Genomic DNA, 15,539 nt, shown 5'->3' on the forward strand with positions numbered 1-15,539 from the left:
CAAATATCTGTCTTTCTCTTTAAAGGCAACGTGAAAGAAGATAAGTACCACTCCATCCCATCCCGCCCCTGCCTTACTTGCCCTTGTTCTCTCACTCTTAACCACATAGAAAATGTTGATGTGACCACCCCCCCCCTTCCCCGTGACACCAATGCCCCCATTAGCGGCTAGACCCGAACCACTGATTGTAATTGTCCTTAATAGGTTGCAAGCGAGTGTCTCACCCCGAATGGACATGTGCTGAAATCGATGATAGTAAAGACCACCTGTATAAAGATAATACAAGAAACACATCATTTCCAAATTAATAAGGACAATTAAATTGATGTACTATACTTTCAGATTAACTTGTTACCTCTTAAAACTGACAAGGTCAAAATACTGACAGGTAGTTTCAGGTCCGACTCTATGGTTTAATGAATTCATCAAAACATATTGTATTTCAGGAAGACTCTATATAAATACACAAAACATAAGTATGATAACAAATATGAAAAATACTACACAAATTTGGAATATCATATATAGATAAATCTAATTGTAAAAAATACCCAATAAAACGGAAATATTAACTCACTGAATATATTTTGTTTAATCTACTTTTAACATGTTAAGATATTGCTGATAATAAAGATAATTAAAGAAACATTAATAATTATCTTAACTCACTTCGAGACTGAAATGAAAGTTCATATTAAACAGCAACACTCAAGCTCAAGCTTTCATTGACCTTTATATTAATTTTCCTACTTTATCCACACTGTAAAAAAGAATTTGTTCATTGGTATTTTACGTATTTTTCCATGTAGAATTTACTTGAAAACATTAGTTTTGCCACTTACGCACTTAATTTAAGTCTTGCTAACTCAAACTTTCAATTTAGTAGAACATACGTGGAATATTTAAGTAAAATCAAATACATAAGAACTTTAAGTAATTTCAGCTTGTATTAATTTAGTAATTATAACTCAAAATCAGAAATTATACGTATTACTCAAACAATTTATGTTGATTATTCTTATCTTTTAAAGTAAGGACCGATGCAGTGCGTAATAGAAATATTTACATAATTTATGAATATTCATTAAGACCAAATTAAACTCTTTTTAAATAAAACAATTCTTTTTTGTGGTTGAATGAAAATTAAGGACTTTAAAACATTTACTAATTCATTTAACATGGCTAAGCAAAGACAAGACAATATTTAATTGTTACCCAGTTCAAAACAAATAAAAACTTGATATTTCAGGAAATTGTCAACCAATTTTCCTTTTAAGATGCTACGATCAAGTATATATACAATTTGGAGCCTCTCAATATGTGTCGAATTGAAGCGTATGTAATAGTTTGTGATGGTGGTAGATATATATATATATATATACGGTTTAATCTTAAATAGAAGTAGTGTGTTAGTGATTAGTGATTAATCTCAAATCGTGCAATATGTAATCCTATCATAGCTTTTTTTTTTAATTATCTAAAATGATTACAATACTTAAATTATTTACGTGAATGTAACTCGATTTAACTGAGTAAAAATTTATTCAGCAAAATAAGTAAATTCTACTTTAGATGCCGTAGGTAATATTTACTTAATAAAAATAAGGCAATTCTTTTCCTCAATTTTATTGAGTTATTTCGACTATTATTTTTTTACAGTGCATATCAATTTCAGCCTCATGGTGGACTCCCCAACCTCCATATAGCGTTTTTCTTTATTTCCATTTTGCTCTCTTTCGTCCTTCTTTATTTCTCTTTAACGGGACAAATTAGACTGTCTAAACTCTAAAGAGAAAGTCCATTACGATAATTAGCTGGTTTTAATCAAATCATAACAGAAAACGAGAAAAACATATCAGTGAAATTTTGAGCAATATCCGATTAAAATTGCAACACTAGGACATATCTTGCGAGGTCCTCTAAAATTTGCTTTTTACAGAAAATGTCTCAAACTTTCATTTTCTAAGTTATTGATGATGGAATAGATTGTCCATAAAATATTTGTCTAGAAACATATTTGCAATATTAGGTGCATGTACATGTATGATTGAAGATTTTCTTGAGGAAAAAAAGAAGACATTTCTGATTGTTTAGTACCGAGCAAATGGGAGGGGGACCTCGCAAGGTACGTCACATAGTTGCCGATTTGTTTTTGATTGATCACAACTTCAGAACTTCAGAACTTTCTCGTTTTTAATCGGAATTTGTTGATATTGTTAATATCAGGGTAGCCCCCCTTTAAAATGAATGTAGACTTACCAGTTAGTGGTATACACAAGTCCCACCACATTCATAGGAACATTGTCAAAGGAGACGCAAAGCGGGAACGGGTAGAAAACGAGACCGACCAGGCAAATCGAAATATATTTCAATATATCAGACACAAAGGCTGTGGATAAGAGAAACGAAAAATGAAAGACAGAAAGTAGCAAAGAGAGAAAATAACATGAAAGAGAGAAAGAAAGAAAATAAGGAAGAAAAAAAAAATCCATTAATATTTAAAGATAAAGTTGAGCTCAGGTCATGCGATTGCATTGTGAAAGAAACGGTGTAGAATCGATCAGAAAAGGTTAATCATCTCGCATATAAGTAGTGGTGTGTACTGCAAGGTTATGGAATCATCAAAATGATAACAAATTTGCCCCGGTCTTGGTCAAGTAGCACTGTACACAGAAATATGTATATGGGACTACACAAACATACGAAATAAAAGTCTGTCCCGATTTGTATGCTGCTACATCATGTACATGCCATATTTAGAATATTAAGACACTTGAAGAGCAATGCTTTTCAAGGAACATTTTATTATCTGCTGTTCTTCCACACTTGCATAATAACAATGATAACGCTCACAAATTATTTTTCACCTCTTCCCAGAACTCAACCTTCTTTTTAAGCGATGATGAAAATCAATATCTAAGTCTATCGAAGAATTAAATTCAGTACTTGGAAACGAAACACTACAACGCTATTTATTTGACCAACTTTTTTTTCTTACAAATATCCACAGTCAGTGACTAAAACATAAATAAATGAAATGAAATGGATTATCATCAGAGATCTATCCGGATTTAAATTATAATGCATGAGCCAGGTCTCCAAAGGTCAAACGACTTTATTTTCTGTTTTGGAAACAAAACAAATTAAAATCTCTACCTTAATTATTAAACACTTCAATGGCTGTATTTAAATATCTTGCACTGCACACAGCTTGCCCATGCCCTAGTCAGTATTATGTCGAATTTGTAATTGAAAGACTCAAATAACCTATGATTCCATGATTTTTATTTAAAATGTATGAAAGATTTAGACCAGTTTTGGTCATGCGATTGCATTGTGAAAGAAACGTTGTGGCATCGATCAGAAAAGGTTGATCAACTAGCAAAATGATAAGAAATTTGGACCAGTCTTGGTAAAGTTACAAGCACTGTACACAGAAAGATGTATATGAGACTACGCGGTATCTATCCAATCCGGATAGATATATGTTAATTTACCAAATATATCAATTAGTAGGCGGTTTCCGGCAAAATTTATATCATCACGCATCACGTATTAGTCAAAACATATTCTTTCATACGATTTGAAAATTTCGGCGCGATTTTCAAATTTCAAACCCCCCCCCCCCCCCCCCTTGAAAAAAATCTTGCGTACGCTACTGCATGTACATGTACGTGTATATGTTATTGTTAGTTTTTTGAAATCATAAACACTTTCCCCTGCAAAATAAAGACCGGAACAACTGTTCCTAGAGCTTGTGGAAAATCCTCCTCCCCCCCTCCCCCGTTACACAATATAGTAACAACTGATGATAAAAATAATAATGATAATAATGATAATAATGAAATTAGCAGTAGTAGTATAATAATAATAATAATAATAATAATAGTGACTATTATTAGAATAATAATAACAAAAATAATAATAATGAAAATAATAATAACAATAATAATGATAATAATATAATAACAATAACAATATTGCATTTTTATTTAAAGCGCACATAATATTATCAACCACGCAATGTGCTCAAGGCACTTCAATATAACCCCGACTCTGCTACATGTAGTTAAGTGGTCACAGCACTCGACAAATACCTTCCTACCGGTAACAAATTGACACCTGGGTGGAGTGGCAAATGTAGATAAATGTCTTGCCAAAGAACATTAATGCCGCGGCAGTACCTTACCTTCGACAACGGGGTCGTTTATTTCATCCGCTTTGGGGGCTCCATTGAGAAAAACTGCAGAACTAAACCACTCATTGCGATGAAGGAGAGCAAATAGGCAAGGCGATGATCATAATTCCTCAGGAAGTTCACAGGGCTGACAAAATATAACCAAGATAATAATAACAACATCAACATAAAAAAAAACATATCAATATGATTTTGCTATCATTATCAATATCATTATTATCATTATTATTGTTACTGTTATTATTATTATTATACTTCACATACTAACAATCTTGCTCTACGATTGGTCAAAATTAAATCCCGTGATGATCATTGATGGGAGAAGAAAACTTCGTTACACTGTGTAGATAGTAAGCAAATAATTAGTGAAGGTGAAGGTGATGGGACAAACTATCACTTTCGAAGCGAAGCTGAGGAAAGATAGCGTATGTACATTTAGATCGCCGAGGAGGTGATAGTTTGCCATCGCCTGAATTACTTGCTTTATATTCCAGATTGTAAAAAAAAGTCATCAATTAACAGCTAGCAAAAGGCGAACGATACGTACAGTGCATGCAGTACTTACGTACGTACAATGTACGTATACGCAACGTATACAATCTTCAGTGAAAGTGCGTTGCACTGTGTAGATGGTTATACTATCTACATAGTGTAACGAACTTTTCTTCTCCCATCAATGATGGGCGAACTATCTTTCATCACGGGATTTACCTTTGACCAATCGTAGAGCAAGATTCGTGGTATGTGGAATATATCGCACCGACGAGACCGACACGAGAATGACACCAGATCGACATAAAAGACGATAAAAATTGCATTATCCCGAACTATGATCAATATACATTTATCCGTCACTTACTCGGAAAGGAATACTTTACCCAATACAACACAATCCAATGACTTCATGGCAATGAAAGATCAATGAAAGTGGCAAAATGTTCATAATTAACTATGTAGAATAGCTTTGCTTTTTGTATTTTCTGTGGGGAGAATGTAAAATGATAAGGATGAATGGATACACGTACACTGTACATCAATTTATATTTGTTAGAGATAGAATATCAATACGAACGTAGGCCCTATAATATGACAGCTAACTTCATGATAATTTGCATAATAAGCTATAAAGACAATTTGAATTGTATGTGTTCTGTGGAAAAAAACTTCAAGAGTTAAAATTTGAAAGCCAAAGTAATCCCACCAAAACGCATAAAATCTGTGAAAAGTAGCATTTTTTTAAAGATGGGTATAGGACCAGTCTTTTAATACAGATGGCTCACATCCAAAAACTATTCCGCTTTTGTAAATTCTTTTCCCAATTCTTTAAAAGTGGACCTGACTATACTGCACTGAGCCATTTAATATTTATTTATTATAATCCAATATTTACAACGTTTAAGAGGCGAGAAGAAAATCCAAATTATAAAAAATAAATCGGTAATAAATTAAATACAGCTTTAAAAAGAAATCCGAATCAAATTTCATGGTAATTGATACAAGCCCATTACTACTTTACCATGAATATTCTATTAATGGCCATAAATTAATATAAATATAGCTTTGCTTTATTTTGACTTACTAGACAAGACGTGGGCGCTGTCTTCGCCTAACATCCCCACACCTCTTCCCATATTGGAAACAAGTCAGAAAGATGATCAGGACAATCTGTAGTAGAAGACAATGTTTGGTGTTGTTTGGTAACAAATATGATGACAGCCATGACGACAATGATAATAATAACAATAACAACAATAACAACCATTACAATAACCAGGCGCGGATCCAGGGGGGGGGGCCGAGCGGGCCTTGGTCCCCCCCCCCCCCCCGCAAAAAAAAAAAAAAAAAAAAAGAGAGAGAAAAAGGAAAAGAAGGGAAAGGGAAAGAGGAGAGAAAGGGAAAGAAAGAAGAAGAAGAAGAAAAAAAGAAAAGGGGGAAGACGGAAATCGGGGGGGGGGGACCGAAAGGGCCTTGCCTCCCAGGCTGTTGACCCCCCCCCCCCCCCCCAATTAAAAAAATAGGAGAGAAGGAAGGAAAGGGAAAGAATAAAGGAAAAGGAAAGAGGAGATACTGGCGTACTAATAGGGGGGGGGGCTTTGGAGAAATCAAATTCAAACGTGGTTTATTTCTAATTCCACAACGGTGGATTACAAATAATGCTGAAATGACATAATTTCCCAGATTTGTCCTCATTTTTTAGTAAATTATACGTTTGTATATGTGTTTGTTGGAAAATGACAAATTCCTAAATTTACAGCCAGGCACGAAATATGATTCTTGAGATTCCTACATGTCAGGGCCCGAGGTACAGCAGGGATCGGGAGCCTCGAGCTCCCTCCCCCCCCCCCCCACTTTATTTGAAAAAGTATATTAAGAGAAAAAAAATAGAATGAGAGCAAGAAAGAAAGAATAGTTAACTGCCAGTGTTAAATAATGAGGCATCAAAATATGCTCATCTGACCGTGATTAAATGCCTAAAACCCCCTAAACTTCCGGGGCTCTGCCCCCTGGATTCCACCTAGGGTGCAACGGCGGGCCCTTACATGTAGATGCTCATCTGACGGTAATTTAATGCCTAAAACCCCTCTTTTTTTGGGGGGGGGGATCCGCCCCCCAAATAGTGACCTGCCGGTGTCACAAAATAATAGGTATTTAAAAAAAAATGATCATCTGACCTTAATTAAACGCCTAAACCCCTGAGCTTCCGGGGCCGGACAAGTTATCAAAATGTGTTTATCTGACCGCAGGCGCGTAGCCAGGGGGGGGGGGGGGGGGGGGGGGGGGGGGCGGTCCCCCAAATCGGAAGAGGACGTAGGAAGTAAAAGGAGCAGACAAAGAACATCTTTGAAATTCAGACAAGGATTAAGAGTATAGAGAACGGTACAACGCATCGTTTTCTTTCTCTAATAATTTATAATGAAACGTCAAAGCTTCGTGCAGGAGGGGAGGGGGGGGCTGAATTCAGACAAGAATTAAGAATCGAGAACGGTACAACGAATCGTCTTCTTTCTCTAATGATTTAATGAAACGTAAAAGCTTCCGCGCTTCGCGCGGGTGGGGGGGGGGGGGGACCTGAATTCAGACGAGGATTAAGAGTCGAGAACGGTACAACGAATCGTCTTCTTTCTGTAATGATTTAATTAAAAGCTTCCGCGCTTAGCGCGGGAGGGGGGGGGGGCGCCTGAATTCAGACGAGGATTAAGAGTCGAGAACTCTACAACGAATCGTATTCTTTCTTTAATAGTTTAATGAAACGTCAAAGCTTCCGCGCTTCGCGCAGGAGGGGGAGGGAGGGTACTGAATTCAGACAAGGATTAAGAGTCGAGAACTCTTCAACGAATCGTCTTCTTTCTCTCATAATCTTATGAAACTTAAAAGCTTCCGCGCTTCGCGCGGATGGGGGAAACCTGAATTCAGACAAGGATTAAGAGTCGAGAACTCTACAACGAATCGTCTTCTTTCTCTCATAATCTTATGAAACTTAAAAGCTTCCGCGCTTCGCGCGGGAGGGGGGGGGGGGGAAACCTGAATTCAGACGAGGATTAAGAGTCGAGAACTCTACAACGAATCTTATTATTTCTTTAATAGTTTAATGAAACGTCAAAGCTTCCGCGCTTCGCGCAGGAGGGGGAGGGGGGGAAACCTGAATTCAGACAAGGATTAAGAGTCGAGAACTCTTCAACGAATCGTCTTCTTTCTCTCATAATCTTATGAAACTTTAAAAGCTTCCGCGCTTCGCGTAGGAAGGGGAGGGGGAGGGGACTGAATTTAGACGAGGATTAAGAGTCAAGAACGGTACGAGTCGTCTTATTTCTCTAATGATTTAATGAAACGTAAAAGCTTCCGCGCTTAGCTCGGGGGGGGGGGGGGGGGGGAAACTAAATTCAGACGAGGATTAAGAGCCGAGAACGGTACAACGAATCGTCTTCTTTCTTTAATAGTTTAATGAACCGACAAAGCTTCCGCGCTTCGCGCAGGAGGGGGAGGGGGGGGGACTGAATTTAGACGAGGATTAAGAGTCGAGAACGGTACAACGAATCGTCTTCTTTCTGTAATGATTTAATGAAAAGCTTCCGCGTTTCGCTCGGGAAGGGGGAACCTGAATTCAGACGAGGATTAAGAGTCGAGAACTCTACAACAAATCGTCTTCTTTCTCTAATAATTAATAAAACGTAAAATTTTCCGCGCTTCGCGCGGGAGGAGAAAAACTAAATTCAGACGAGGATTAAGAGTCGAGAACGGTACAACGAATCGTCTCTTTTCTTTAATAGTTTAATAAACGTCAAGGCTTCCGCGCTTCGCGCAGGAGGGGGAGGGGGGCTGAATTTAAACAAGGATAAAGAGTCGAGAACTCTCCACTGAATCGTCTTCTTTCTCTAATAATTTAATAAAACGTAAAATTCGCGCGGAAGGGGAAAAAACTAAATTCAGACGAAGATTAAGAGTCGAGAACGGTACAACGAATCGTCTTCTTTCTCTAATAATTTAATGAAACGTCAAAGCTCCGCGTTTCGTGGAGAGGGTGGGGAAAACTCGCCCCTCCCTGCACCGACCCCCCCCCCCACCCCGCATTACGTCACTGTTGGTCACCATTACGTACCAATATTTGGCTTGCAAATTTCAAATTTGGCCCCCCCCCCCCCTAAGAAATCCTGGATCCGCGCCTGCCAAAGACTTTCAGTTTCTGTTTCAAATCAGCTTCAAACGCAAGATCTGAGAGAATTTTTTCAGGTTCCTCCGTTGGTAGCATTAAGTCAGGAGGTAACTCGTAGTTGTACTGGACGGACCTGCTGTATTCATCCTTCTGGAACCCTTTCGTTCCGACAAAATTGCTGGTGAGGATGGTGATGTCATGGCCACGTCGTTGCAGCGCCCCTGCAATGGCGCTCAAAGCTTTGGCATGGCTACCGGTCATGGGCATGGTAACGGTTACGAGGATCTTAGCTCCCATAGCCACAGGAACGGCACCGATGATGACAAATAGAGAAAGTGAAACCAAGACGAGCTTCATCATGAGAAAGATGTCGAGTTCCCCTGGTACGATGAAGGAATTTCGCCTCTTAATTTATGTACTGATCGATAATATTTCCTCTGAGAGCGGTCTTCAAAGCTAGGAAAGAGTCGACATTTGATCCACAGAAATAAAATTATCTCCATCAATGTTTTACATGAAGTAAAAACCAATGTGCCCACATCTTTTTTGTACCAAGGTGTCTTTGTTCGAAGAGAGATAGGGCTTCTCTACGTTTGTGACCTAACCTGAAATATAAGAAGCGATTTGATTGGTTATATTTTCATCGTAATGACGTCGTCCAAGGAAGAATATCGCGATTACTACAGTGAAAAGTACTAAGGGTTCTTTTTTCCTTAAAAGAATTTTGGATAGACCCCTCCCCCTCACAGGAATAGAGAAACCTGGATCGCCACCGGCGCGGCGATGTAAAACTTTAACCCCGGCACCCCGGAGACACAGAAATCGCTCCCAGCAGGGGCGGATCCACGTAGCGATTTTCCGGCCCGTCCCCCCCCCAGCCCAAAAAACGATAAAAAATAGGATAATAACGTAAAGTTAACCTTTTTTAAAGCACAAAACAAAAGCGCCCCCCCCCCAAGAAAAAATAAATAATAATAATTGATTCACCGACCGGCTGAGTCGGCGCTAAATTTTTCCTCTAAAACTCGATCTAAAAAGGGAAAGAAGAAAGGTTCTCTGCCCCCCTACTTATTCGGCGGCCGGCTGAGTAGACGCTAAATTTGTATTAATATTTGCCCCCCCCCCCCCTTGTCGCCTGCTGGATCCTCTGCAGGCGCGGATCCACGGGGGGGGGGACTGATGGGTCAACAACAGCCAAAAAGTTTTTTTTTTTTTTTTTTTTTTTTTAAATTATTAAAAAAAAAAAATTCTCAAGGAAGAAGGCCAAAAAAACCCCAAAAAGTGGTCTTACCCACCCCTCCCCCTGCTTATTTACCGGCTGGCTGAGTCGGGGTAAAATATTTCCTGAAAAATGGACAAAAAAGTGCTCCTACCCCCCCCACCCCCCCCCCCACCCCCCCCCCCCCCCCCCCCCCCCCCCCCCCCCCCACCGCTTATTCACCGGTGGTTGAGTCGCAACTAATATTTTCTCACGGATTGGGCCCCCCCCCCTTCCCGCCGGCTGGATCCGCCACTGACAATAACAACAACAATTACAATAATAATAATTACCTAGGGGGCAAAGCAGGTTTTTGAGAAATGGAATGTTGTAAAAGTTCGATGGGTATCAACGTGTTCAGGGGACTCACCTCCCTGCACCATTCCTATGTACCGAATTCACACAAAAATATACAAAGAATCCTTACCTTATCATTTTCTTGAGTAAAGAAGGGTTAAAACATCACATAAAATCTGAGACACTGTCTGTACATCTTCGCTGGATCGGGAATCACACACGTACACTGCACTGTATGGTTTCCGCGCTCGCACAAAGAAACTTTTTACACGTAAACCAGTGGGAATTTCAGCAAAAGGTAACTATGTGGCCCGTTACGGGTAACGGGGATCTTAAAAAAACTATTGACCGTAGGCGGGCATTACTAAAATCAAGACTCCAATTTCGACCAATCAAATGACTAGATGTATTGAACATACAGGGCTAGCTAGCTAACGAATTTCAGTGAGAATATGATTTAGTAATGGGACTAAAAACAGCGTGTGTGGAAAGGTAGTACGAGGCAAGGGCGGCGATCCCGGGGGGGGGGGGGGGGGAAGGGGGGACACCCCCCCTCAATTTTTTAGGGGAGATTGTCCCCCCTCCTCAAATTTGAAAAAGTGCCCCCCAAAAATGTAAAGCAAGTACTGACTAAAGACTGCAACACACTTTTAGGCTTTGGAGGGCCCAAGAGTGCAGCGTTTAGACAAATAAAAATGCAAAAAATCTTCTCACTCGGTAGCTACGCCCCCCTCGCATAATATCCTTCAAAATGTACAAGTAAATACCGAGAAAATTAATGTGTGCAAAAGTATGTTGCTTCTATATAAACTTTAGTTTTGCTAAGGAATGGAATTTGTAAATACAACAAAATTCAAAAACCTGTGGGGGATAGTCACTTCCGTCACCTTCACCCCTCTCATTCACTAAGCTCCCTCGCACTTGCGTACTGATGGAAGGGGGGGGAGGGGCTTGTGGGGGCAGTTCCCCCAAAATTAAATTCAAACGAGGTTTATTTCTAATTCGAGACCAGTGATTTACAAAATGTTGTTGAAACGGCATAATTTTTTTCTTCCTGAGCTTCCGGGGCTCTGCCCCTTGGACCACACCAAGGTCCCTAAGGCAGCCCTGGTTGCTCATCTGGTTGTTATTTAATGCCTAAAAGCCCTGAGCTTCTGGGGCTCAGGCCCCTTGACCCACTCGACCTGCATGCCAGTGTCATAAATAAGGTATCAAAATATGCTCATCTGAATGTAATTAAATGCCTAAAACCTCTGAGCTTCATGAGGCTCCGCCCCTTGACACCCGCCGGGGCTTTTTCCCTGGACCCCACGCCAATTTACATGAAATACATACAAAATTTCTGTGCTCGTGTTTTCATTCATACCTTGTAAGAATAAACAAAGTCTGCAAATTAGTTCTATAAATGCTCACTTATCTGCTTAATATATCACCTTCGAATATTTACTTTAGTGCCTGATATTGAGAGCGAGACTTAGTTAGAAATAAACCTTCCATCACCTGCGCCTGCATGATGTTTCCTTTAAATGTACCTGTCATAATAAATGACTTATGTAACCAAACTCTGTAACTAAGTACTTTATCCTCGTAAAGATACTCTTTAGATTTAACGAATCAGTAATTACTGCTATTTAATTTAGGTGTCATCAATTATTGTCACTAAACTAAAGTACCGATTTTGAGTGAAATCAGTTGAGTTTTGTACAGTGGTGTTTGAAATAATAGAATAGGTTCAATACACACGACACAGCCAGGGTAGTAATGCAGCTGTGTGTGAATTAGGATAGACTGCAGTACGAAACTAGTCTACATCAGTCCCGGGATTTGATCAAAGTTTCTATGTTCAAGATATTTTATAGTCTAATCCCCTTTTTTCAATTTCTCAGGAGTCCAAAGAGATGAGAGAAAAAAAGAAAAAAGAAAAAAAACACCCCTTTTAACTTTTTAAAGAAATCTCCGGGTGAAAAGTCAAATAGGCCTAGATCTAGATCTAGATAGACCTAGGCCTAGACCCTACACTCCCTGTTTTTAGAATTCTCGGGCCGGACTTTGTCGCACGAAAAGTACCCCTTTACCTAGACCGAAAGCTTCAGTCTCTATACCGTCGGTTGTTCCACTGAGACTACGTCTGGCTCCACTAGACCTCCGGTTATAGAGACAGAACGATCGCCTATGCCAGCCTATGTTGAAGATATCACGGCTAGATTTTAGCAGTTAGGCCCCTCCCACAAACATGAACAAACTTGCCACGGCCGTATTGTTATGCCCCCAAAATCCCCCAAAATGTCTTTTACCTCGTGCATATCAAATTTTACATTAGGCCTAGGCTATAATACATCGGTTCCACTTACTGTGCGCCATCTACATGTTCGTAATGGCGTTATCACAGTTTTTCCTTCATAATCATTTTTGCCTTCGGCGTAGACTAGAAGGGATGAGATTGACGGCAGCGAGAGTTTAACACGGCTTGCAAGATTTTCAACATGGATGTCGATTTTTGACCCATAATTTCCTTAAAAGGGACCATTAAACGGATTATTTCAATCAAGTTAGTAAGTGGAACCGATGTATTATAGCCTAGGCCTAATGTAAAATTGGATATGCACGAGGTAAAATGACATTTTACGCGATGCGTTGCGCGGGGCCTCGATCACGAGTATAGTGAGTTGGCTGAAGTTAGAAGTCTAGTATAAAATTATAATCGATTCAAAACAGTTGCGGGGCCTATATCACGAGTATGCCCATGCGTGCATGTTACCAAAATGTTCGGTAAAGGGTAGACCGAAAGCTTCAGTCTCTGTACCGTCGGTTGTTCCACTGAGACTACGTCTGGCTCCACTAGACCTCCGGTTATAGAGACTGAACGATCGCCTATAGCTATGCCAGCCTATGTTGAAGATATCACGGCTAGATTTTAAGCCGTTAGGCCCCTCCCACAAACATGAACAAACTTGCCACGGCCGTATTGTTATGCCCCCAAAATCCCCCAAAATGTCATTTTACCGGCATACTCGTGATATAGGCCCCGCAACTGTTTTGAATCGATTATAATTTTATACTAGACTTCTAACTTCAGCCAACTCACTATACTCGTGATCGAGGCCCCGCGCAACGGCATCGCGCGCACTTCAACACAGCAGCGGGGCCTGTATCACGACTATACTTATATACTCGTTATCGAGGCCCCGCGCTACGGCATCGCGCGCACTTCAACACAGCCGCGGGGCCTGTATCACAAGTATATTATACGAGTCTCCTATTCAACTCGCTATATATACTCGTGATATAGGCCCCGCGCAACGGCGTTACGTGTTCTACAACACGGACATGGGGCCTGTATCACGACTATACTGTATACTCGTGAACAAGGCCCCATCCTATGCATTTTCATAACGGACAGCACGGTAGTGGGGCTTCTTTCACCGAAGTATAATTTAGGGGGTGTTTTGAGGTTAATGAATAAAGCTAGCAAATTATTAAAAAGAGTTACATTTAATAATTAAATTTATCTTTTAGACCCTATTTTAATATTTTAACTTTTTAATATTTTTCCTTATTTAATTGTTTACCTTTTTTAATATTTTTCTTTTTTTAATATTTTTCCTTTTTAAAAATATTTTTCTTTTTTAATATTTTGGCCCTCTCTCTTTAAATTTATCTTTTAGTTCACTTCTTTTTTTTTTTTTTGGGGGGGGGGGGCCCCCTACCCCCCCCCCCCCTCTCTTTAAATTTATCTTTTAGTCATTTTTTAATTTTTTTTTTGGGGGGGGGCCGCCTCCCCCCCCCCCCCGTTGCTACGTGCCCCCCCCCCCTCCTAATTTTTATTTTAAAATAAATCCCTTTCAACCCCTTTTTAACGCGCCTTTTATTGCTGTCCGTCATGAAAATGTTGGCTGAAGACTGAAGTTAGAAGTCTAAGATGATTTGTAATCGATTACAAGACGGGTAAGTTGCGGGGCCTATTTCACGATATCGCCCACGCATGGTACCCCTCCGTTCTCGGAGTGGGGGGGGGGGCGGGGCTGTGCTTTGCTCTACCTGATCTGTCTTTAGCCCCCCCCCCCCCCACCCCCCAAAACGTTCCCAGGGCCTGCGTAACATGTAAGAGTGGTGGTGATGCAAATATTGTTCTGCCCTCCCCCCCCCCCAAAAAAAAAAAAAAAACGTTTTGCTCATTATTACGCCACTGCTCCCTCGTCCCTCGCATTTCGTCCGTCCCCCCCCCCCCCCCCCCCCCCCCCGATCATGAAAAGAAATCGCCGCCCCTGGTACGGGGCTATCATCAGGCAAAATACGGGGCTAAGCAAAACAAATTTGAAAAGAGTCTAAATTGATGTGGCTACCCTCGGTAAATCAAAACCCAAATTAGTCTAGGCCTACTATTGGTTTGCTTGTAATCCTCGACCCACGGATAATCGAGACACAACGTGGACGTGTCGTGTAGTGATTCATTTAGGCTAGGCCTAGATCTAGAGTCTAGTTTAGGCCTAGACTAGGCCTAGTCTATTATTAACCTAACAGTAACAGTAACACAACAACAGATGATTCTCAACTGAATAGGTCTAGATCTAGGCCTGCCGCCTAGATCTAGACATCTAGTTGATATTGATAAATTAAATATCTGGAATGCCCTATTTATCCACTCAATTTGAATTAGGTCTAGCCTAGATGCATTCTTATTAGAAGAATAGCGCTCTTTTGTTAATTTATCTGTCTTTCTCTTACTCTCTCTCTCTCTCACTCTCTCTTTTAGTTTACCCTTCCTCCCTCTCCTTTATATAATTAGGCATAGAGTCTAGATAAATATTAGACTACTTACCGAGGCTACTGCATTGCCTATCATCCATAATGAAGTACCGGTACATGTACGATAAAATGTAGAAATAGAAGCACAACGCTCTTGCTCTGTAGTAGCCAATGTAGTAGGCCTATTAGTAATATAAATAGGTCCATACTCTGCCTCAGAATAATTGTAAGAATACTCCGACATCTTAGGTATGATATTCCTTTAACTGTAGGTCTACAGCAGTTTCACAAGCATGCGAATGTAAAAATACCAATTCACATGTGTTATGGTACATGCGTTATCAAAGCGCGTTCAATGGTGTTGTGTATTAGAAGCGCGCATTGCATTG

The 15,539-nt window shown here is 40.0% G+C and overlaps 1 long non-coding RNA gene across 1 annotated transcript; it reads right to left on the minus strand.

The window, feature by feature from the left end:
• Nucleotides 1-4,272: 4,272 nt before the first annotated feature.
• Nucleotides 4,273-15,281, minus strand: LOC105443386. The gene is made up of 3 exons (XR_004062495.1): nt 15,224-15,281; nt 5,778-5,863; nt 4,273-4,325 (listed from the first exon to the last, which is right to left on the minus strand). It is a non-coding gene; the product is annotated as an uncharacterized LOC105443386 (long non-coding RNA).
• Between the last annotated feature and the right edge of the window lie 258 nt (nt 15,282-15,539).

This window comes from Strongylocentrotus purpuratus, unplaced genomic scaffold (assembly GCF_000002235.5).
Source record: "Strongylocentrotus purpuratus isolate Spur 01 unplaced genomic scaffold, Spur_5.0 spur5_scaffold_9, whole genome shotgun sequence".
Classification (NCBI taxonomy): Eukaryota; Metazoa; Echinodermata; class Echinoidea; order Camarodonta; family Strongylocentrotidae; genus Strongylocentrotus; species Strongylocentrotus purpuratus.